This window comes from Mixophyes fleayi, chromosome 6, assembly GCF_038048845.1.
Source record: "Mixophyes fleayi isolate aMixFle1 chromosome 6, aMixFle1.hap1, whole genome shotgun sequence".
NCBI lineage: Eukaryota > Metazoa > Chordata > Amphibia > Anura > Limnodynastidae > Mixophyes > Mixophyes fleayi.
Window position 1 is genome coordinate 187,810,610 of NC_134407.1, and position 23,130 is coordinate 187,833,739.

Below are 23,130 nucleotides of genomic sequence, written 5' to 3' on the forward strand. Positions count from 1 at the left end.
TCAAGTAGTATGGCAGGCAAAGCTCTCTACCTATTTCCAGAGCATGCTAATACAACAAAAATAAATGTATAAGTATTGTATTCTCTCTTTCCCTGTTCATACAAAGTGGCATGGTGCAGCCTATTATATATAGAAGGCGAAGGTATTAACTTAGAATGGGAGAAAACGTAAACAGCATTTTGACTTTCTCGGCAGCTATTTCGACAAGTGGCCAAATGATGGAATAGACGGAATGTTTGTGAAGTTTTAAGGGCTCTTCCAGATGAGCTCTATTGACGAATGTATTCTGAATGGAACTGGCAAAATGTAGTAGGCACGGGGATCATTAATCGCTATACTGATGTAGGTGTGCGCTGTTTTGTAGAGTTTGTTATTCTGGATAAGAATATTTTTTGCGTATAAAAACATTCTGGTAATAGGGCTTGTAGACCATTCACCAGACATGTCATAATTGTACTTCTCTTACCTGCAATCTCTTATCTTCACCAGAGCTCCCCTGGCAATCGTACCGAGATGTACTAATTCGCTCAGAATACAACAGCTTCCAAGTGCAGCCTAGTTGCAAGGAATAAATATGACATTATTGGGACAGGATATGATGTCATTGTGACTAGGTTTGGAATTGCTTATAGCCAACACAGGGGCATGGTATAAAACTATGTCTGATATACCCATTGGCCTATGCTGGGCACAATTAAGCAAATGTTTCGTCCATTTGACATTGAACCCTATGTTGATATAGTTTGTGTTGTTCATATGGCAGCAATGTCCTTCGTTCCTCTAATATTTTACCTGGTCCTTTCTACTTTTGTGTATTTCAAAGTGCAATGTAGGTGTAAATTTAAAAATTTAAAACCAATCAAATGGATGAGCCCTTAGAATTATCTGGATTCCCCATTTCATTTTATCTTAATTGTGATTTAATCCTAATCTCACTCAGGGTTTCTTTATCAAAATATATTTAGGAATCTGCTTCACCACCCATGATTCAGTTTTTTTTAATAATATATATCCTTTTAATTACTTCACTGTCTACATACTAAGTCTCAGTATATTGCTGAAAATGGTAACGAGTTGGAAAATCGAGGACTTGATCAAGATGATATTAAAACATGATTAACCATTTTATGACCACAGGTTCTGCTTCGCTTCCCCTCCTAGACAGTCCTTTAAGACCAAGCTGAGGTTCCTCTTTTAGCTTTATCCATTTCCTTAGGGTAATTTATTTATTTATTTATTTATTTATTATAAAGGAAACAAATACACTCCTTCAAGCTTTGTTTTTTTTTTTATTTTTCCAAAGAGATTATCATAGATCCATGTTTGGATTAAGAGATCACAATCTAAGTTCTAATAATAGAAAAATATGTAAAAACTCCGTTAGCGTCAATGTTTTCAAGCTGAATCAGTTCCCCATATTGGCTTTTAGGCATTTTGGCACGTTCCCTTTTGACTGCATGGCACTAACTTTTGACCAACACAAGGAGCAAGAAATTGAGCAGCTTACACTATTATTAATAGGTGGGAAATCTGACCCCAAGGCAAATTTTGATCCAGGGCCTCATATCCCTGCAACCCAACACCCCTACCTCTAGTCAAAGACCGTCTCGGGTCCAAATTGTGTGAGGTGACTGTAATGATTGCAGAAGCCTAGGTCCAGAGTAAATGAATGACTCTGCCTCCAAATTAACTAGGGACAGAGGGCTCTTTCTGAATTGTGACCCACTATTATTTAACCACTGCTTGATGTGACACTTGATAGCTGCAGCTACACATACAGAATATGGCATCCAGAGAAAAGATTCTGGAAAAACATAGTAGCACAAACCTGACACATTACAGCAGGAGACGTATTCAGTACAGAAGTATAACATGCGTACAGTGCTTTAGGCTATTCAAGGTGTGAACCCACCTCTCACCACCAAAGAATATCTGCTGCTACAGGCCCAATGTAAGAAAGTAGCTCTTCCTATGGTTATGATTGTAGAACAGCCAGATGGCAGAAATGGACCACTGAGGACTTGGATAAGTTTCCCCTAAGAACTAGGAACCAGAACCAAAATCTAGGAGGCACCAATGTTGAATGGAAAAAGTATGGTATGCTGAGAACTCCAAATAAAGAAATTGGGGCTGGTGTTCTGCAAATTGGAATGTGTAGCTAGCAGTTTATTCAGGACCAACAACATACCCAACCACCAACATCAATATTGTTACATTATGCCCTGCAGATTATGTGAGCAAATTTTCCTCATAAGTCAACCACCAAATGATTCCCTTAGCTGTGTCCCTTACATATCAACCAGTACCCTGCCGACTACGGCATTAGCTGTGACCCTTACGTATCGGCCAGTGGCCCCATTCTTATGCCACCAGCAGGGACTCAAACACAGCAGCCAGTGTCCCCCCACATATCACACTTGCATATCCTGGATGCACATTTGTTCAGGCAACATCATTTACAGTGTTGGAGGCCTCCTGCATAAACCCACTGCTCATCTCTTCTATGTTTTTCAATGGTTCTTCTTCACCACTTAAAGAAGTGCATACAAAGCACATGATGCGTAAACCATTGACCTCACAATGAAGCCCGCTGAGGCTGACTTCCTGATTTATTCCTGCCAACATCTGACAGTGACTGATCGAACTCTGTAAGTCACCACTATCTGGGTGCATCGCTATTGCTCTCAAAGCTGGACACCATTTTTAGTCACCAAGGCCACTGGTATTTGTCCAGCCCCAGAAGAAGATAAGTAAAGCACAGTGGCCTAGTGGTTAGCACTTCTGTCTCACAGCACTGGGGTCATGAGTTCGATTCTCAACCATGGCCTTATCTGTGTGTAGTGTGTATGTTCTCCCCGAGTTTGCGTGGGTTTCCTCCAGGTGCTCCGGTTTCCTCCCACACTCCAAAAACATACTGGTAGGTTAATTGGCTGCTATCAAAATTCACCTTAGTCTCTCTCTCTGTCTGTGTGTGTGTTAGGGGAATTTAGACTGTAAGCTCCAATGGGGCAGGGACTGATGTGAATGAGTTCTCTGTACAGCGCGGCGGAATTAGTGGCGCTATATAAATAACTGATGATGATGAAAGCACTATTATTCCTTCTTAGAATTTTATGTTTGTTTTATCTGTGGTGATCAACACATTAAGAACTAAGACTGGAAAAACAAGTTACATAAGTCTGAATGAAAAATTACATTGGTGCCATTCACTATTTATATAAACATTTCATAATTAAAATCTGTAAAAATGAATTTGTGTATAAAAATGGTAAATATCTACATATAAAAAGTTATATGTCCGTGATAAATCAACCAGAATCTAACACTCAGAAATAGAAAAGTATTCTAATAAGGAAAAGTTAATACATTACAACATTGAGCTCAAAACGCAAATACTTAATTGCAATTTTATAGCCACAGATTTTTAGAAAAATATTACTATTCTGTTTAATGTTACAAATGAAACATATTTGATGCTGTGCAACCTCTTCCCGGAATGCCCAGGCATTATTAATTAAGAGATAAACTATGTGTATTATACAAAATATGCAATATAATGTTCTGCACATATGAATAATTTAAATGTCATTCAAATATTGTATTTTTACCACAAATCTTATTTACAGACTCGTGGTACTGCCACGAGAACCAGGTCAGCTACAAGCGTTACAAACCTCTATATGGGGTACTGGGAATAATCCAATGTCTGGTTTGTAAATTGTAACCCATTCAGGACAAGCTTGGTTTCCTATGGCAGATATGTTAATTAAATACTATTGTATGGAAAAGGGACAGAAGTCATTTTGGGGCATTGGGACAAATCTAACATCTGGGTTACTGACCCATTTAGAGCGAACCTTATTTTCTGCAGTAGATATATTTATTTGTGGAATACGTATCCTTCATCATTCCATCCTTCATTGAGTATATTATAAATCCGCAGATGTAAATTGCATCTCAGTTATGAGATTGGCCTTTACAATAAATGGAAGCATAATATCTCAAATGGTGAATGTACAGCAGGGCTGGCGGATTTTAATCAGCAGACTAGTATTTTAGTGAAGACTTTCATTCACCTTATGACTCCTAAACACTCGTGTTTCATGACAATTAAATCGTATTAACCCTTTCAATGCATTACCTCATCAACCTGCTCTGTTCCATGAGAACAAAAATTCTTTTATAACATACTTTACTAACAAAAATGTCTCATTAGTACACATTTGCTTAGAAAAAAATGAAACAAAGGTTTTTTTTAAAAAATAACTGTTTTTAATCAACAATGAAAAGCAAACAAGCATTTTAATCATGTTATTGGTAAAAAAAATGACAAATAATATTTTTTATGCACATAAATATTTAACCAGAGGACTGCATTTTGGAGTCACGTGCAGGTGTATTAGGGGATGGGTAGTTTCTTTACTTAAGGTCAACCACTTATTAGGTCCATTAAGTCAGAAACCTGTAGAATAGCAATAGTTGCCTAGGCCTTAGCAAAGACAGATTTGGTGCAGAAATTTTTTCTTAGGCCTAGACTATGCTAAAAGAATACATATAGTGCTATATTCTTATCAGTATACTTAAATTATTCTTCAGGGGCCTGTGATGGGCTCGCTGTCTCCTCAAGCTGGGGGTCTTCCAAAATTATGACGGGTCCCTCTCAGGAATGATCCCATAATTCCTCCATGGGTTCTCCATGGGCTCCACCTGGGTCTTCTTCTTGGCATCTTGTTGGCGGTGGTGGCGGCGGCGTTCTTTTGAAAGAAATATGACACATTAGTCTTTAATTACCTATTATCTCTCTCTCCTAAATGGATACATAGATCTAATCATAGGTTTCAATGTTAATTATTAAATACCACACATAGAGCATTACTCCACCATTGGCCCAATACAAACACCTCTACACCACTTGCATATGTTATTGACCTAGGAGGTTTATTAAGGCCTTGTGTTTTTACCAATGAATGTTATTACAAGCCAGATTACTTTTTCATTTAATCTGGGATATACAGTAACTACATGGGCTAGATTACACTGTATTAAAAAAATCTAGTTTTTTTATTTGTCATTGTGAACTTACTCCTTGCAATTTCTCTCCTTAGGTCAGCAAGGAAATGTGGTTGCTGCCTTTGTAGGTCACTCCAGCCTCACTGGTGTAGAACTATGGGCAACCTCCTGCCCAGCCTAATGTAGTTAAACCTTTGCACCCCTGTAGGTTGTGTTTTTTTCCCACATTACTAATGTAACAGACTGCAGGACCCAAGCAATGGTCCATTGTTTTTGTAAGGCAGAACCTACTCTCCTTCATGCTTGCAAGTGAATGACACTTCTCAGCATTCTTCTCCCTGATTGGTTCTCAGACCATGTGTGGGTATAAGTATGTAAGTTACGGATCTCTTCTATACCATATCTAAAATGGTGGATTTGCTTTCACTTGTCCCAAATTGAGTCTCTGCCATACAAAAGTGGCCTGTACCAAGACAATAAGGGACTTTACAATGCATAACAAATGGCGGGACAGTGCGCCTCTGCAAACACAATATAAAGCTGGAGAGGCAAAGGTTGTTCCTTCCCATCTTGTGATCCAGGCTCTCTATTGTCATTCTACACTATACGCTACACATTGCTTTAGAAAAATTTCCCATTCAGAGGAAGAGACGGCTAGGTAAAGCCAGTTTTCCACCTAACGTAGGCAGACCTCGGTCCTCTGGAGCACAATGCATTGACCTGCATTGACGACCAATTAGTTCAACATGTGGGTCGAATCAATACTGATGAGCACCCTCCTCCAAACACACAACAATCAATGTAAATTGCACATCAGAATGCATGTATTAACTATTGAAATGACTGTAATGTTGTGACTAAAGAAATCTTAGCACACCCACCAACAAAGTAAACGTGCCCGTTTTTTCTAAATTATTCCCTTCTAGCTGTTTTACAAACAACCGCACCAAGGCCTAGCGCCCTAGACTGCAACCTAGTCAGCCTATCGCATATTCTGGCCTTGTAGTCAAGTCTATTACAAGTGGCTAGAAAGATGCAGTAGTAGATCGTCAACAGAAATATGAACAATTTTTCATATGATCTTCTATCTAAAGTCTAAATCATCCATTTGAGTGGTGTTTAGCAAAAACTGGTCACTTAAATCAGTAATCCAAGGTGACCAGGAGACAATGGGACACCCCACTATGGCGGTCGCTGTGGCAGGGAGTGTGGTCGAAAGAGAGACTATCATAGGAGAGTGCAGCCCGGGAAGAAGTGTCAGAAGGAGTGATCCAGGTTTCATGAACAGCAAGGAGACTGAAGGAGTGAGAGAGAAATACGTCTCTCTCTCTCTGTTATTTTTTATCAGCCTTTTCCACAAAAATAACCTACAGGATGACCCTCTTAAAACTCTTGCACCTGTAGCAGCAGATAGATTGATCATCTGAGATGAGGGTATGCCCTGAGTAAGGATACTGTGTGCTATTTATCTTCAGAAGTAAATGTTACCCTTATTTATTGCTGTACGTTTCATGTGGTAATGCAGCCGTCTGCAATGTTTCCCCAAAGTATGATAGCTGTTCCCCATCATACAGTTTAATCATATATTGTAGCAGTTGAATCATTCTCTTCGGATGAAGGCTGGTGCCTATGATGGAACAAAGCTTGCAAATCCGCTGTTAGATGCAGTCAATGGCACAAAGGATTTTTCTCCCTCTCACTTCGGGATGGTGCAGACAGAAATGACACAAGCTATGGACAGTGCATCTGTAAAACAAAACACCAGGTTAGATCACAGTTAATAATCATTATTTATGATCTGTCTTGTACAAAGTAGTTAGTCTTCCTCAGTCCCACAAATCCTCCGTCCTCTGAGGGATAAAGTGGCGTAAGATTAACGAGCCTCACAAAGGGCACTGTGTGTTACATCTTCCTGGAGACTCAGAGCTTCAAGCAAAGAAGGCCTAATATATTTATCTGTAATGTCCCTATGTGGTTAGATTACGTCTGGAAAAGTACAGAAGCATTGGTAAAAGCAACATTTTGACAGCATTAATACAATCAGTGATGCTAACACCTGCCTTGTGGGTAAAACATAAATAAAATTGAGTTAAGTTTATGAGTTTGGTTTAATTCTACTGAGAACCTAACACTGTTATTATCTTTATCAAATGTTATATTTCCTTTTATCCTGGAATGGGTGTTTTTGTAGGATACCCTGATTTTTACCTCCATGGAATGTTAAAAGTACTTTGTTTATATAGACATACATAGAGATTTAGAGGTTCGCTTTTGAAACAGAGCTGTAACTATGTAATATTTGGTTATTAAATACAACGCAGTTGTGGTCCAAAATGTAGAAAAGCTTCTCTTAAGTGGGGCGCAGAGGAGATGAGAGCTACATAATACTCCACATGGTAATGACATACTTGCCGACTCTCCCGGAATGTCCGGGAAACTCCCGAAATTCGGGTCGGCCTCCCAGACTCCCAGGAGAGCAGGAAAGTCTCAGGCATCCCGCAACTAACTAACTGAATGGCGTCATTTTGGCCCCGCCCCCGCGACAAACAGGCATTTCCGTTGCGGGGTGCGGCGCCAGAATGACGCTCCCTCCCACCAGTCACGCTCCTCTCCCGGATAGAACTTGCCGAAAGTAGGCAAGTATGGGTAATGACTAATCTCATTACCATGTGTTTGTATCTGCCCTGCCCCAACTTCTTCCCGCACGCCCCTGGATGGATTGATGGCTGCGGAAAGCTGGCGAGAGAAAGTAAATATGGAGGAAAGAGCTGAAATGTGCGGCTCTTTTCTTCACGTTTGCCTTAATTTATAGAAACCTATATATTTTAATAATAAATCCACCTGCCCTTAAGTAGTAGAACTTTGGGATCCGGGCAGATTCTTAGAATGCTGTGAACAATTAGCAATGGAGATGAATCGACAGCTGTGCAGCTTGGCTAGGCAGAGTCTGCACCTTAAACTTTGTGGGAAGGTTAAGATTAAGACAAGTAGCTGATGATCTGTGTTGGTCCCAATCCTTGGACTCTCATATATCTTCTAGTTGGAAGGAGGGGGTTTATGGATAATATGTTTAATTTACATGCTGATTATCTTTAATGCATTTCGGGTTGAATCTTTATATTTTTAAAAATAATTTATTACTGAATGTCTTTTTCAAACAATGTTCATAACCCCATCTGTGTCCTCTCTGCCACTATAGCCTGTTTTTGAGTTGTAGGAGTGCAGCGTTTATAGGATGCTCAAAATAAAGTGTTCTGGGAAGTGAACTTGAATGACTCCAGAAAAGTTTGATTTTGCATCACGCTGCCAGCCTTTGTCTATTTGGCAGTTTGGAACAGATATGGATTTAAGATTAAATTGCAGGGCGTATGTTCAAAGCCAGTTACGACACTGTAACCTTTCAGAGACAAATGTCAGGTACAAATAAATTGTTGCTACGTGGGAGCAGAGCACTTAGTCCAGAAGACCTGCTTGAGGGGCGGAGTGATTACAGCTCCTAGCAATAAGATACAATGAAAGAGATAGAGAGTATTTAAAGTGCACCTTTCATGCAGATCGGAATATTCTATCTGTAAAAGGAAAACTCTGTTCTCCTATCAAATGTTTACAAAATTCTTCACTTCCCCTATTAAAATCATAGAGGATTATTATTTGGAATCCTGTTGTTATCAAGTTCAGTGGGTTTTCTCGACTGCCAAGGGGAAGGAGCTGCTGGGAGCTGGTAGTAACAACTAATATCTAAACTGATATCTCATAGCATCTCCTTCCTTGTGGCAATGACAATGATCAGAAATCAGAGCAGGATCTAGTGAGTGCCACTTACCATTCCCTACTCTGTCGCTTGCTGAGTACACAATGGAGTCCCACTCCCACTTACTCCCATATCTTGCTAGCCATATATCATGTATGTATTGCTTGGCAAGTGTGAAGCCAGGGTATCTGAACTAGGATAAGATTGCTAGAACCAGCTAACTGTGGTGTTCACCTTTCGCAGCCTCTTTTCCCATAGAGCATAATAAGCTCACCGGTTGAACTGTGTGGCACAAGCAGAAGATATAATTAAGAACACCCAGTCTTGAGAGTTGCGTTAAAAATGGTAGACACATAGATAACTGTCCCGATGTAAAGGAACCCGGAGATGGGGTGTAGACCAACAGGCGGAACTTCAACCCAAGGGTGCAGACAGGTGGCAGAGTGATTCATATCCAGGCACAGGGTCAGGGCAGGTAGCAGTGACAGAGAGTGGTCCATATCCAGGCACATGGTCAGGGCAGGTAGCAGTCACAGAGAGTGGTCCATATCCAGGCATGGGGTCAGGGCAGGTAGCAGTCACAGAGAGTGGTCCATATCCAGGCATGGTCAGGGCAGGTAGCAGTCACAGAGAGTGGTCCATATCCAGGCACATGGTCAGGGCAGGTAGCAGTCACAGAGAGTGGTCCATATCCAGGCATGGGGTCAGGGCAGGTAGCAGTCACAGAGAGTGGTCCATATCCAGGCACATGGTCAGGGCAGGTAGCAGTCACAGAGAGTGGTCCATATCCAGGCATGGTCAGGGCAGGTAGCAGTCACAGAGAGTGGTCCATATCCATGCACAGGGTCAGGGCAGACAGCAGAAAGTGAGAGAGGTCATAATCCAGGCACAGAATCAGCAACAAGGTAAGTTATTCAAAACAGCAGTAAGGAGCACAGAATACATCTTTTGCCAGAACCATGCTGAAGGATTATTCAGGTTTTAAAAGAACATGCAGCCAATCAGTAGGGACGAGCCTCCTGCAATTATACAATCACCTGTACATTCACTCCAGGTGCATAATGGATGTCCTGGTAACCCAGCCAGTGCGAGAGCAGCAACGGTAGAGCGCAGTTACACCTACTATACCTAACATGTTAGCATTTTATATTGTGTGCATACTACTTGTTTGTTATTTTATATAATAAATCATGAATTGCTCATATATTAATATTAATATGTATATTTACATCTAGTTGGGAATATAACTATTTGACTATGGTGATATGGGTGCTGTTACTCCGGCCATAATTTGTATGGTGGGCTTTGGGATTTTATGCATAGTATTTTAGTGTACTTCTTTTGCCATAATATGCAAAGTATTTATTCTTTTGGCATACTATGTGCCCTGCTATGCATGGCACTCTATGCTTATATCCCCCTACCAAACAGCCATAAAGAATGTATCCCTGAATGGACCTGGGAAAGGGACTTCCACAGTTTTGCTAATGTGGGGTGGGGGTGAACAATGGAAGTGCATAGTTTAAGTGAGTGAGGGCATTCTTTGAAAAGTGGAGATGTTGCCTATAGCAACCAGATTCTAGTTATCAATTGTTTAGTACATTCTACAAAATGATAGCTAGACTCTGATTGGTTGCTATAGGCATGGCCAGATTAAGGGGGGGGCACAGGGGGCACGTGCCCCGGGCCCCCCTCTCTCTAAGGGCCGTCCGCCGTCCGCCGCCCGCATCATCTCACCTGTCAGCAGCCGGTACCCTAACGAGGCTGCCCGGAGGCTGCCTTAGTAACGAGGGATGTCTTTTTTTTTTTTTTTCTTCAAATACACCCGGCGTGTGTGCCGACAGTCGGCGCCAGGGGGAGGGAGGGTACCCTGCAGCGCCGCCCAGAGGCAGTCTCAGTTATGAATTAATTATTTTTCCCCCCAAGTACACACAGCGCGCACGTCAGCGCTTGGTTTGGGGCACTACGCGGGAGGATGGACGCGGAGGCTGACTAAGTAATGAATGTGCAGCTGGCCCTACTAGTCTCTCCTTGCTCCTTTTTCAAAGTGGGGACTGTGCAGTCTATTGATACAGTGCACGGCCCCTATCTCACGTCTGATGGTCACTCCTGTTCAAACTCAGCGGTGGGGCCCACTTCTTCTGCCCTGTGGCTGCGCCCTGCCATCCTGGACAACATCTGGGAATCTTAAGGTGAGTAATTTTCAAGAACTACAGGGACACACATACACTGATATATACAATAGGCACACACACACTGGGCACACATACATAGGTACAGACACTTGGCACGCTGACACAGGGCACACATACATAGGTACAGACACTTGGCATGCTGACACGGGGCACACATAAATAGGTACAGACACTTGGCACGCTGACACTGGGCACACATACATATACATAGGTATAGACACTTGGCACGCTGACACTGGGCACACATAAATAGGTACAGACACTTGGCACGCTGACACTGGGCACACATACATATACATAGGTATAGACACTTGGCACGCTGACACTGGGCACACATACATAGGTACAGACACTTGGCACGCTGACACTGGGCACACACAGAAGAACTACAGGGACACACACACTGATATATACATTAGGCGCACACTTACACTGGGACTGACACCCTGGGCACACTTACACTGGGAGAGACACCCTGGGCACACATACACAGGGACAGACACTTGGCACGCTGACACGGGGCACACATACACTATTACAGACATTGGGCACACAAACACTGGTGCAGACACCCTTGGCATGCATTATAGTCTTTTGATGCAATTGAGGGAGGTAATGAAGGGGATTAATGAATATATATATATATATATATATATATATATATATATATATATATTAGAGATGGTCACTGACCCCCGTGTTTTGGTTTTGGATTCGGTTTTGGATCTGGATTACCGTCGTGTTTTGGTTTTGGTTTTGGTTTTGCAAAACCGCCATTGCGTGTTTTGGTTTTGGTTTTGGTTTTGTTTGGTTTTGTTTTGCTATTTTTTGGGAAAATCCATGTTTTTGGGCCTAAATTAACCCAATTTAGTGCTCCAACTGTTTTAGAGACAAGTAATCTAATTGTTGAGGTAATAAATCATCCAAAAAAACAGTTTAATTCTTCGTTGGTAGACCTATTCTACACACAAAACAGATTGTCTTCCTCTCCATCTATGCATATTGGCAATGCAGCCATCGTCTTTGAATGTATATTACACCCTACACTTATAGTTAAATATGTAAAGAAATGGAAAAAGCCAGTTTGGTTTCTGTCTCTCAAGGCCCCCCTCCACTTGTATAAAATACCAAAATATTCAGCCATTATAGACTGTACAATATTAATTGACATGGAGAAAGCCAGTTTGGTTTCTGTCTCTCTAGGCCCCCCTCCACTTGTATAAAATACTAAAAAATTCAGCCATTATAGACTGTACAATATTAATTGACATGGAGAAAGACAGTTTGGGGTCACTCTGTCTCTCTAGGCCCCCCTCCACTTGTATAAAATACCAAAAAATTCAGCCATTATAGACTGTACAATATTAATTGACATGGAGAAAGCCAGTTTGGTTTCTGTCTCTCTAGGCCCCCCTCCACTTGTATAAAATACTAAAAAATTCAGCCATTATAGACTGTACAATATTAATTGACATGGAGAAAGACAGTTTGGGGTCACTCTGTCTCTCTAGGCCCCCCTCCACTTGTATAAAATACCAAAAAATTCAGCCATTATAGACTGTACAATATTAATTGACATGGAGAAAGCCAGTTTGGTTTCTGTCTCTCTAGGCCCCCCTCCACTTGTATAAAATACTAAAAAATTCAGCCATTATAGACTGTACAATATTATGAAAAATGGACAAAGCCAGTTTAGGGTCACTCTGTCTATGACACCCTACCCTTAAGGATAAATTGCCCTAACAGCAGCCTTTCAAGATGGTATGTGATATGGAAATGCCACAAGTCCCTTTCCTCTTTGGGGGTAGATTGCACCCTACACTTACATAGAAAGTTTTAAAAAGATGTTATCGGCATCATCTTCAGCTTCATCCTCACCCTCATCAGTGTGTACGTCATCATCACAGACTATCAATTCATCGCCGCTTGAATCCGCCATTAGAGAACAGTCAGTGCTTGGATGTCTTGGATGGTGAAGGCCTTCCTCGTGGAAGATGTAGTTCATTTTTATAAACATCATTTTCTCCACATTTTTGGGAAGTAACCTTCTACGGCGATCACTGACTAAGTTCCCTGCTGTGCTGAACACTCGTTCAGAGTACACACTGGAGGGTGGGCAGCTTAGGTATTGCAAAGCAAGTTTGTACATGGGTTTCCAAATGGCCTGCTTTTCTTCCCAGTAAGGAAAGGGACTGTCTGACATTTCCATATCAACTACCTCTTGAAAGTAATCCTCCACCATCCTTTGCATGTTTATACTCATATTGGATGGAGTTATGGGCAAAGTGACACATTTTTTTGAAAAATCCTTCAAACCAGCCCAGATGTTAAATTGTTCTCGTCTGCCCCCTGTGTCTTCCCTGCTTCTTTTTTGGAAATTTAATTTTTTACGAGCAACAGCTTGAGAAAGTGAAGGAGGACACGTCGTCAAGCCGAGGCCCAGTTCAGCGGCCAACTTGCTGAGCAATAGCTCCTTGCAAAAGTTCACATCTCGCTCATTTACAAGTAAAGACTCAATGTAGGTTTTAAACCTTGGATCAAGCACAGTGGCCAAAACGTACTGATCCGAGTTCAAGATCTTAATAACTCGAGGATCATTGTGAAGCGAATTAAGTACTTGATCGACAAGGCCAACATACTTTGCTGAATTGCTTGCTTTCAGCTCCTCCTTCATTTTCTCAAGCTGCTTTTCCAATAGTCTAATTAAAGGAATGACTTGGCTCAAACTAGCAGAGTCTGCACTGACCTCACATGTCACAACTTCAAATGGTTTCAGCACCTTGCACAGCACTGAAAGGATTCCCCACTGTGCAAGAGTGAAATACATCCCCCCTCCTTTCCCAATGTCATGACTTGTGCAATATGCTTGGATGGCTTTGCGCTGTTCCTCCATCCTCTGAAGCATGTACAGGGTGGAATTCCACCGAGTTACCACCTCTTGCTTAAGTTGGTGGCAGGGCAAGTTAAACTGCTCTTGGAGCTGCTGTAATCTCCTACATGCTGTGGCTGAATGCCTGAAATGGCCTGAAATTTTACGGGCCACCGAAAGCATCTCCTGCACCTCACGGTTATTTCGTAGGAAGCTCTGCACCACCAAGTTGATGGTGTGAGCAAAACAGGGAATATGTTGGAAATCACCCAGCTGTAATGCTCGCACTATATTGTTGGCGTTATCTGAAATGACATACCCTGGGGAGAGTCCGAGTGGTATAAGCCATGCATCAATCACATCTCTCAGTTTGCGTAACAAATTGTCAGCCGTATGCCTGTTAGTGAAGCCGGTGATACAAAGAGTGGCCTGCCTGTGACAAATGTTACGTAGTGGTGTACATGCTGCTGCTGTTCCTGCTGGTGAAGGTGAATGACCAACCCAGTGGGCTGTCACAGTCATATAGTCTTTGGTTTGGCCACTTCCACTTGTCCACATATCTGTGGTTAAGTGAACAGTGGGCAGAATGGCATTTTTCAGCGCAATCTCTACATTTTTACACACTTTTTGGTATAGTTGTGGAATAGCTTTACGGGAGAAATGGTGTCGCGATGGAATTCTGTAACGCGGACACAAAACCTCAATTAACTGTGAAAAACCAGCTGCGTTTATTGTGGAGATTGGACGCAGATCTAACACTAACATTGCAGCCATGGCGTCTGTGATTCGCTTGGCGACTGGGTGACTGCTGTCATATTTGCTTCCCCTCGCAAATGATTGTTTCACAGTTAATTGCTGAAATGTAGGACTGCTCATTTTATTCACCTGCCTCTGGGATGACGATTCACCCCCAGCAGCAGCAACAGCAGCAGCAGGACTAACGCTTTCTTCAGAGGAATCAATAATAGTGCCGGAGTCATCCAGCCTTAAGTGGGATGCCGGGCTAACTCCGAGCGCTACTGAGGATATTGATGAGGATGGTGTGGTGGGTGTATTTTGTAGCCGTCGGTATGTCGGTGAGCGGAGGGTCTTAGCTGATGAGGGAGTGCTTGTATTCTTTTGGGAAGAACTTTCAGCTTTTCCCAACACTTTGCCATGAACTCTCGTTAAATGGCGTAACATAGACGAGGTTCCAAGATGGTTAAGGTCCCTCCCTCGACTGACTGTGGCTTCACATACACTACAAATGGCTATACAATTGTTGTCTGGATTTGGGTAGAAATAATTCCACACATAAGAAGTGGATTTTTTTGTTTTATGCCCATGCATGACAATGGCCTTTTTCTTGTCACGTGCCAGAACTGCTGCCACTGGTGCAGGACTTACACAAACAACCTCATCCTCATCAACATCCTCATTAGCGCCCTCGTCGCCTACACAAATCTCCCCCTCATCCTCTTCTAATTCCAAAGTGGCATCCTCAATTTGGGTATCACCGGCTACACTCGGGCTATTAAGGCACACATCAGCAGAATGCTCACGATTAGACATCCCACTGTTGGATGGACTCTCCACAGGGATTGTTGTCATTTGTGAATCAGAGCAAATATTCTCCTGTAATGCCTCACTGGTATCTTGCAGCTCAGCTTTGACGCGTAACAGTAGTTGTGCACCAATTGTAGCCTGGGTAACTTTTTGGGATCTGCCACTAATAGCCAAAGGTGAAGGCCTCATTCTCTCTTTGCCACTGCGTGTGTAGAATGGCATGCTTGCAATTTTTTTTTTATCGTCACTTAACTTTTGCTCAGTTACACTTCTTTTTCGCTTCAATACAGTAAATTTTTTTTTGGTTTTTGTTTTTTGCACTAATTTGAAAACACTCTGTTGTTTGACATCGCCTTGGCCAGATGACGTACTGGGAACACTAACATCAGGACTGGTGACAGAACCTGGTTGCTCATTTAGATCATATGTGGACTGCTTTGAATCCATTCTGAGCGCAAACCACTGGGGAGTGCTAAAAATTATTGAGTAGATACTGCTGACAGATATGACTTTTGACAGCCAGAAATATTAATGCACAATTAGGGAGGACACCCCAAAAACACTGAGGAGTGCTAAAAATTATTGAGTAGATACTGCTGACAGATATGACTTTTGACAGCCAGAAATATTAATGCACAATTAGGGAGGACACCCCAAAAACACTGAGGAGTGCTAAAAATTATTGAGTAGATACTGCTGACAGATATGACTTTTGACAGCCAGAAATATTAATGCACAATTAGGGAGGACACCCCAAAAACACTGAGGAGTGCTAAAAATTATTGAGTAGATACTGCTGACAGATATGACTTTTGACAGCCAGAAATATTAATGCACAATTAGGGAGGACACCCCAAAAACACTGAGGAGTGCTAAAAATTATTGAGTAGATACTGCTGACAGATATGACTTTTGACAGCCAGAAATATTAATGCACAATTAGGGAGGACACCCCAAAAACACTGAGGAGTGCTAAAAATTATTGAGTAGATACTGCTGACAGATATGACTTTTGACAGCCAGAAATATTAATGCACAATTAGGGAGGACACCCCAAAAACACTGAGGAGTGCTAAAAATTATTGAGTAGATACTGCTGACAGATATGACTTTTGACAGCCAGAAATATTAATGCACAATTAGGGAGGACACCCCAAAAACACTGAGGAGTGCTAAAAATTATTGAGTAGATACTGCTGACAGATATGACTTTTGACAGCCAGAAATATTAATGCACAATTAGGGAGGACACCCCAAAAACACTGAGGAGTGCTAAAAATTATTGAGTAGATACTGCTGACAGATATGACTTTTGACAGCCAGAAATATTAATGCACAATTAGGGAGGACACCCCAAAAACACTGAGGAGTGCTAAAAATTATTGAGTAGATACTGCTGACAGATATGACTTTTGACAGCCAGAAATATTAATGCACAATTAGGGAGGACACCCCAAAAACACTGAGGAGTGCTAAAAATTATTGAGTAGATACTGCTGACAGATATGACTTTTGACAGCCAGAAATATTAATGCACAATTAGGGAGGACACCCCAAAAACACTGAGGAGTGCTAAAAATTATTGAGTAGATACTGCTGACAGATATGACTTTTGACAGCCAGAAATATTAATGCACAATTAGGGAGGACACCCCAAAAACACTGAGGAGTGCTAAAAATTATTGAGTAGATACTGCTGACAGATATGACTTTTGACAGCCAGAAATATTAATGCACAATTAGGGAGGACACCCCAAAAACACTGAGGAGTGCTAAAAATTATTGAGTAGATACTGCTGACAGATATGACTTTTGACAGCCAGAAATATTAATGCACAATTAGGGAGGACACCCCAAAAACACTGAGGAGTGCTAAAAATTATTGAGTAGATACTGCTGACAGATATGACTTTTGACAGCCAGAAATATTAATGCACAATTAGGGAGGACACCCCAAAAACACTGAGGAGTGCTAAAAATTATTGAGTAGATACTGCTGACAGATATGACTTTTGACAGCCAGAAATATTAATGCACAATTAGGGAGGACACCCCAAAAACACTGAGGAGTGCTAAAAATTATTGAGTAGATACTGCTGACAGATATGACTTTTGACAGCCAGAAATATTAATGCACAATTAGGGAGGACACCCCAAAAACACTGAGGAGTGCTAAAAATTATTGAGTAGATACTGCTGACAGATATGACTTTTGACAGCCAGAAATATTAATGCACAATTAGGGAGGACACCCCAAAAACACTGAGGAGTGCTAAAAATTATTGAGTAGATACTGCTGACAGATATGACTTTTGACAGCCAGAAATATTAATGCACAATTAGGGAGGACACCCCAAAAACACTGAGGAGTGCTAAAAATTATTGAGTAGATACTGCTGACAGATATGACTTTTGACAGCCAGAAATATTAATGCACAATTAGGGAGGACACCCCAAAAACACTGAGGTGTGCTACAAATTATTTAGTAGATACTGCTGACAGATATGACTTTTGACAGCCAGAAATATTAATGCACAATTATGGGGGACACCCCAAAAGCGCTGGGGAGTGCCAAATATGAAGAAAAAATAATAAACCTCTATCCTCCTCTCTGCACTAGCGATTTTGGTTAGAGCAATTGCAAGAACAATATGGTATTCTCTGTCCCTGCTCTAATTAGCCTATGACTACACCCTGCTCTCTCCCTCTGTCAAATGGCGATGGATTGCTGTGGAGGCGTGTATTTATAAAGTTGAAGTATCGCGAGAACCGAGTCCCGAGATCCGACGACGTCACAATGACGTTCGGCCTCGATTTGGATTCGGAATGGGCGGGAGAGTACCGAGCTGCTCAGCTCGGTACTCGGATACCCAAAGTTCGGGTGGGTTCGGTTCTCGGAGAACCGGACCCGCCCATCTCTAATATATATATATATATATATATATATATATACTTAATTGATGACATCAGGATTAATAATTAAACTGCCTGAAGGAGTTAATGATTATGAAGGGATTTTTATAATGAGGCTGGAGTTAATCATTTTGAAAGGGTGTTAATTCATGATCTTGAGGGTGGTATGTGTGGCAGTCACAAAAGCACATGTTATTATATGGGGTCACTAGGATGCTCTCTGTTTGGTGGTCATTGGAATGCTCTCTGTATTGTATGGTGGTCATAGGAATGCTCTCTGTATTGTATGGTGGTCATAGGAATGCTCTCTGTATTGTATGGTGGTCATAGGAATGCTCTCTGTATTTTATGACGGTCATAGGAATGCTCTTTGCATTGCATGGTGGGCACAATAATGCTCTTTGCGTTGCATGGTGGTCACTAGGTTGCTCGTTATATTGTATGACGGTCACTAGGATGCTCTTTGTAATGCATAAGTATCACTAATACTGGACAAATTATGACACAGAACAGAAACATTGCATACATTTTTTATGGTGCATTCATGGGACTTTTTTCATTTAATTTAAAAAAAAAGCTTTTTTTTTTTTTTTGAATTGTTCATGCTAGTGTGTTTTACAAGTAATCACAGTTTTACATAAAAGTATGTAGGTTTTTTCTTTGAAATTCAACTACTAACCCTATAAAAAGGCATAGAGGGCATTGGGAGGGTAGAACCTGTTCTTGAGGGTTAGGGCACACACCACCATGGTTGGGACACCCTAAAGGTTTGCATATAGGTAGGCAGAGGCAATGTTTTTTTTTTTATTATACCGTTAGGGAGACTTTTGAAATGGTGGGAGATCCAACTACTATTAAATTAATGCTAATCATTGGATCTCCCTATCATTGCTAGTTTTAATGTGCGCTTTCAATACCCATTTTAATGTGGGGTTTTTATGATTGTTTTAATGTACAGTATTTTAGCTTGTGGAAACAACGATTTTTCTTGTGCAGACAACCTAGGCGAGCCCTCTGGATGAGCTATGTCATATTGTGGGCTGTAGGTGTCGTAATGCAGGATGTGTCAATGCTAATAGCCTTATACCCAATGGCGTTATATTACATGCGTTTTATACGGAGGTGCCTGTATAATTTACAAGTACCTGTACTAATATTAATATATATTACATATATTACATCTAGCCATCATACCTTCACATCTTTGTGGACCTAGCCAGCTTTCCAGAAGCAGTAGAGGTAGCTGTAAGTAGTTGTTATATATATATATATATATATATATATATATATATATATATGTGTGTGTATATATATATATATATGTATGTATACATATGTATTTGTGGTATTGTATATATGTGTGTGTATGCATAGATACATATAATATATAAAACATTTTATTTTTTCACTATTATTTTTGGATACATGTTAAATAAATATTCCTTTTATGATAGAATTGGTCAGATTGTCTTTTTAATATTCACCACCTACTTGTAACGCTCTCTTGTGCATGATGACACTATGGGGCATATTCAGTTGTCGGCGGAAACTCCCTGAGCCGCGAGCTGAAATCCAGCTTTTACGGTAGTAGTTTTAACGCGCCGCGGAAACGGCTCAATTGAATATGCCCCTATGATCTTAATTTCAGATCTTAGGGGCCCCCCTGTTTTAAGTGCCCCGGGCCCCCCAAAGCCTTAATCCAGCTCTGGCTATAGGCAACATCTCCACTTTTTAAACCCACCGGAAACTTTCAGCTTGATACATTTACCACCAGGTCTAGTTTAATATATTTAATGGATGCATGTTGTGGCTGAGCACATTTCTAGGCACACTTGACTACACAAAATGCTCAATTAATACAGAAGTAACAACAGGTGCTAGAAAGTGAGGGGTAATCTAGAAAAACAGATTCACACAGTATCATAGTGTGTGAGGCATGTAGGGGATCAGTAGCTGGAAGTGAGAGCTGGTCCTTGTACTACCACTTTGAACTCTCTTGTGTTACCTCCTGGTAAGTTAGCTCTCACACGTAAATGTATGAACCAATATAAGAGGAACTCTCATTGTAACCGAGACTCCTGTATTTTATGTACAAATAGGATATCAGCTCTTTTACTGTCTCACAACAGTGTTCTGGGGGAAATTTCTAGGTGCACTTTACCCACTGTAAAGCAAATCATCATACATACAAAAGTGGCCCATGTAATAGAGACAGTCCAGATGTACCCTATCTCGTATGATTTAAGGTATCTATGAAGTTAAACCAGAGCAGTATTCTATGAGAAACACAGAAACGTTTAATGAGTGAGTTGGTTCTAAAGTTTACACTCCTGCACGCCTCTTCAGATATTTGCACTACCTGGGCTGCAGAGCACACTAGCAGAGGTGTAGTTTACAGAGTGAATAGTAAGTGTGCATCTAGGCACACCGCAGAAAAACCAAGGTGTTTTGTGCTGTGCATTCAGTGCCCATGAAAAATGAGGTCCAGGGACTGGAGCACATTGATAGAAAACTGTCGATCTCTTAATAATACAGTATGGGTAAAACCGTACTACAATAGGAAGCCATCCTCTCTGTGTGTTGCTTTGATAATACACAGACAAGGAGCAGATCATACATGGATGGCTACTTAGTCATGAATATATAGTATTATGGGGAATTGGGAGGGGGGGGTTGTACACTTTTTAATAGACTGCTATGGTGAGAGAGCAGTGTACTGTAGGGTCAGGGTAATTACCGAGAATGTGACTCCTGCAGTCACAACTTTGATACTCCAACCTTTGGATGGATGGTGTGGAAGTTGGAGGAGAAGCCTATCATTTATCACTATGTACAAAGCATTAGTACTACATAGTACAGGTAACCCCTTTTAACCATTTAGTTTTCCCATCGGCACAGTTGCACACTTTGCCAATAACGTGAGAACTGGGACAACACGGTGGCATAGTGGTTAGCACTTCTGCCTCACAGCACTGGGGTCATGAGTTCAATTCCCGACCATGGCCTCATCTGTGAGGAGTTTATATGTTCTCCCCATCTTTGCGTGAGTTTCCTCTGGGTGCTCCGGTTTCCTCCCACACTCCAAAAACATGCTGATAGGTTAATTGGCAGCTATCAAATTGACCCTAGTCTCTCTCTCTCTCTCTGTCTGTCTGTCTGTGTGTGTGTTAGGGAATTTAGACTGTAAGCTCCAATGTGAGTGAGTTCTCTGTACAGTACTGCTGAATTAGTGGTGCTATATAAATAAATGGTGATGATGATGATGATGAACTGTGCCGATATGTCATTGAGCATATACCGGAAGAGATTCAATTTTCTTCTGCATACCTGACCACACAAGCAAAGTCTTCACCATTAGATCACTTAGCACAAAGTAGTTGGGTACAGAAGCAATCCCGTAAGCTGGAGACATGTCAAACTCCCCTCAAGTTAGGTCACATTACCTATACTTCAATGAGCGGCGCTGTTTTTACACATCCATTTGTATTTGGTCTAATTCTCCTGATAATGTAAATATTTAGTATAGACCACATTATTCAAATTAGTAATTCCCCATGAATTTGGTGCAAATGAAACTTACATCTGAAAATAAAAGTGGGCGTTTGGTGTCCGGCGTAATGCACAAAACGGCAACAGTATTTATGTACAGAGAGGCACAAAGTTCATTAAGTAAATCCTACAGGAGAGCGCAAAACAGCAATCAGCAACAACAGTGGAAATGGCAATCAGCAAAATAAATGAAGTCTGTTTGTCAATATGTTGCAGGACATCATCATGAGATAACCAGGCCAATCAGGAGCTGCACTACATCGCCACGGGCAGGACAATTTTACTGAATGGTGACAGCAATTATGATCTCAATTTATTCAGCACTGTTTATCTTCTTGACAAACATTTTAATAAATTTTGTTGTTTTCAAACAATAGGTGTCATGAACTAATGACTGAAGTATACAGGGGGATAGACAGAGATGTTCTCATGAGAGGAGTTGGGCAGATGTTTACCATTAATAAGTAAATGGGTCTAGGCCAGTGGTCAGGGAACAGGGGTATATTACCCCCAATGGGGTAAAAATTTAATTTATGGGGGTAATGCTGCCGATGCACATTCTGTCAGTTGGATTGTAAATCCTTTTAAATGTGAAATTGCTGTTGTACCAGAAGAGCCTCAAGGGTTGGCAGAGGCACCTCTTGAGCTTCGATGCAATTATGAAGCACGTATTGCATTTGAAAACAAAGCAGATCTGTCATATTTTTGGATGTCAACAGCTGCAAAGGCATCAAAATTGCACATGAGGAGGCAGTCAAAAAGTTGCTGCTTTTTGCAACAACCTACCTTTGCGAACAAGGATTTTCCACTCTAATGAACATAAACACAAAGCAGAGAAATCGATTGGACGCTGAAGACTGTATCCAAATTGCTCTGACATCAAAATGCCCCAATATTGATGCTCTCGTATCAAAAATGACGCAACATCATTTCTCTAAAACCTGAATTTTTGAAGTTGAAGCTTTCAAAGAAGTTTTGAATAGATTCAAAAAAATTTTGAATTTCAATAATTAATAATATATGATTTCCTTCCTTTCCAATCAAGGGGGTAACGTCGGCGTATCTAAATATATTTGGGGGTAAAAGGTACCCCCTGGTCTAGGCGGACTTATGTATGTGCCTCAGATACAGCCACATGCAATATTGTTTTGCGGTTTGAAATATTTAAATGAGATTCAAGGCGGGGAAGGTGCTATATGGAGGTATTCCCTGGTTTGCTGATAGCTACGCAATCTTTATCAACAGCTTGGTTTTTTTAAATGCCTTCAGAAATTGCAGAGATTAGGTATTCGTACCA

The 23,130-nt window shown here is 41.1% G+C and overlaps 1 long non-coding RNA gene across 1 annotated transcript in view; it reads right to left on the reverse strand.

Annotated features, from left to right (window-relative positions):
• Nucleotides 1–4,313: 4,313 nt before the first annotated feature.
• The window catches only part of LOC142160514 (uncharacterized), a 92,969-nt gene continuing 74,152 nt past the window's right edge, over nt 4,314–23,130 (reverse strand). Inside the window, exon 3 of the long non-coding RNA XR_012693253.1 lies at nt 4,314–6,756. This is a non-coding gene — a long non-coding RNA (uncharacterized LOC142160514). The remainder of the gene's footprint in view (nt 6,757–23,130) is intronic.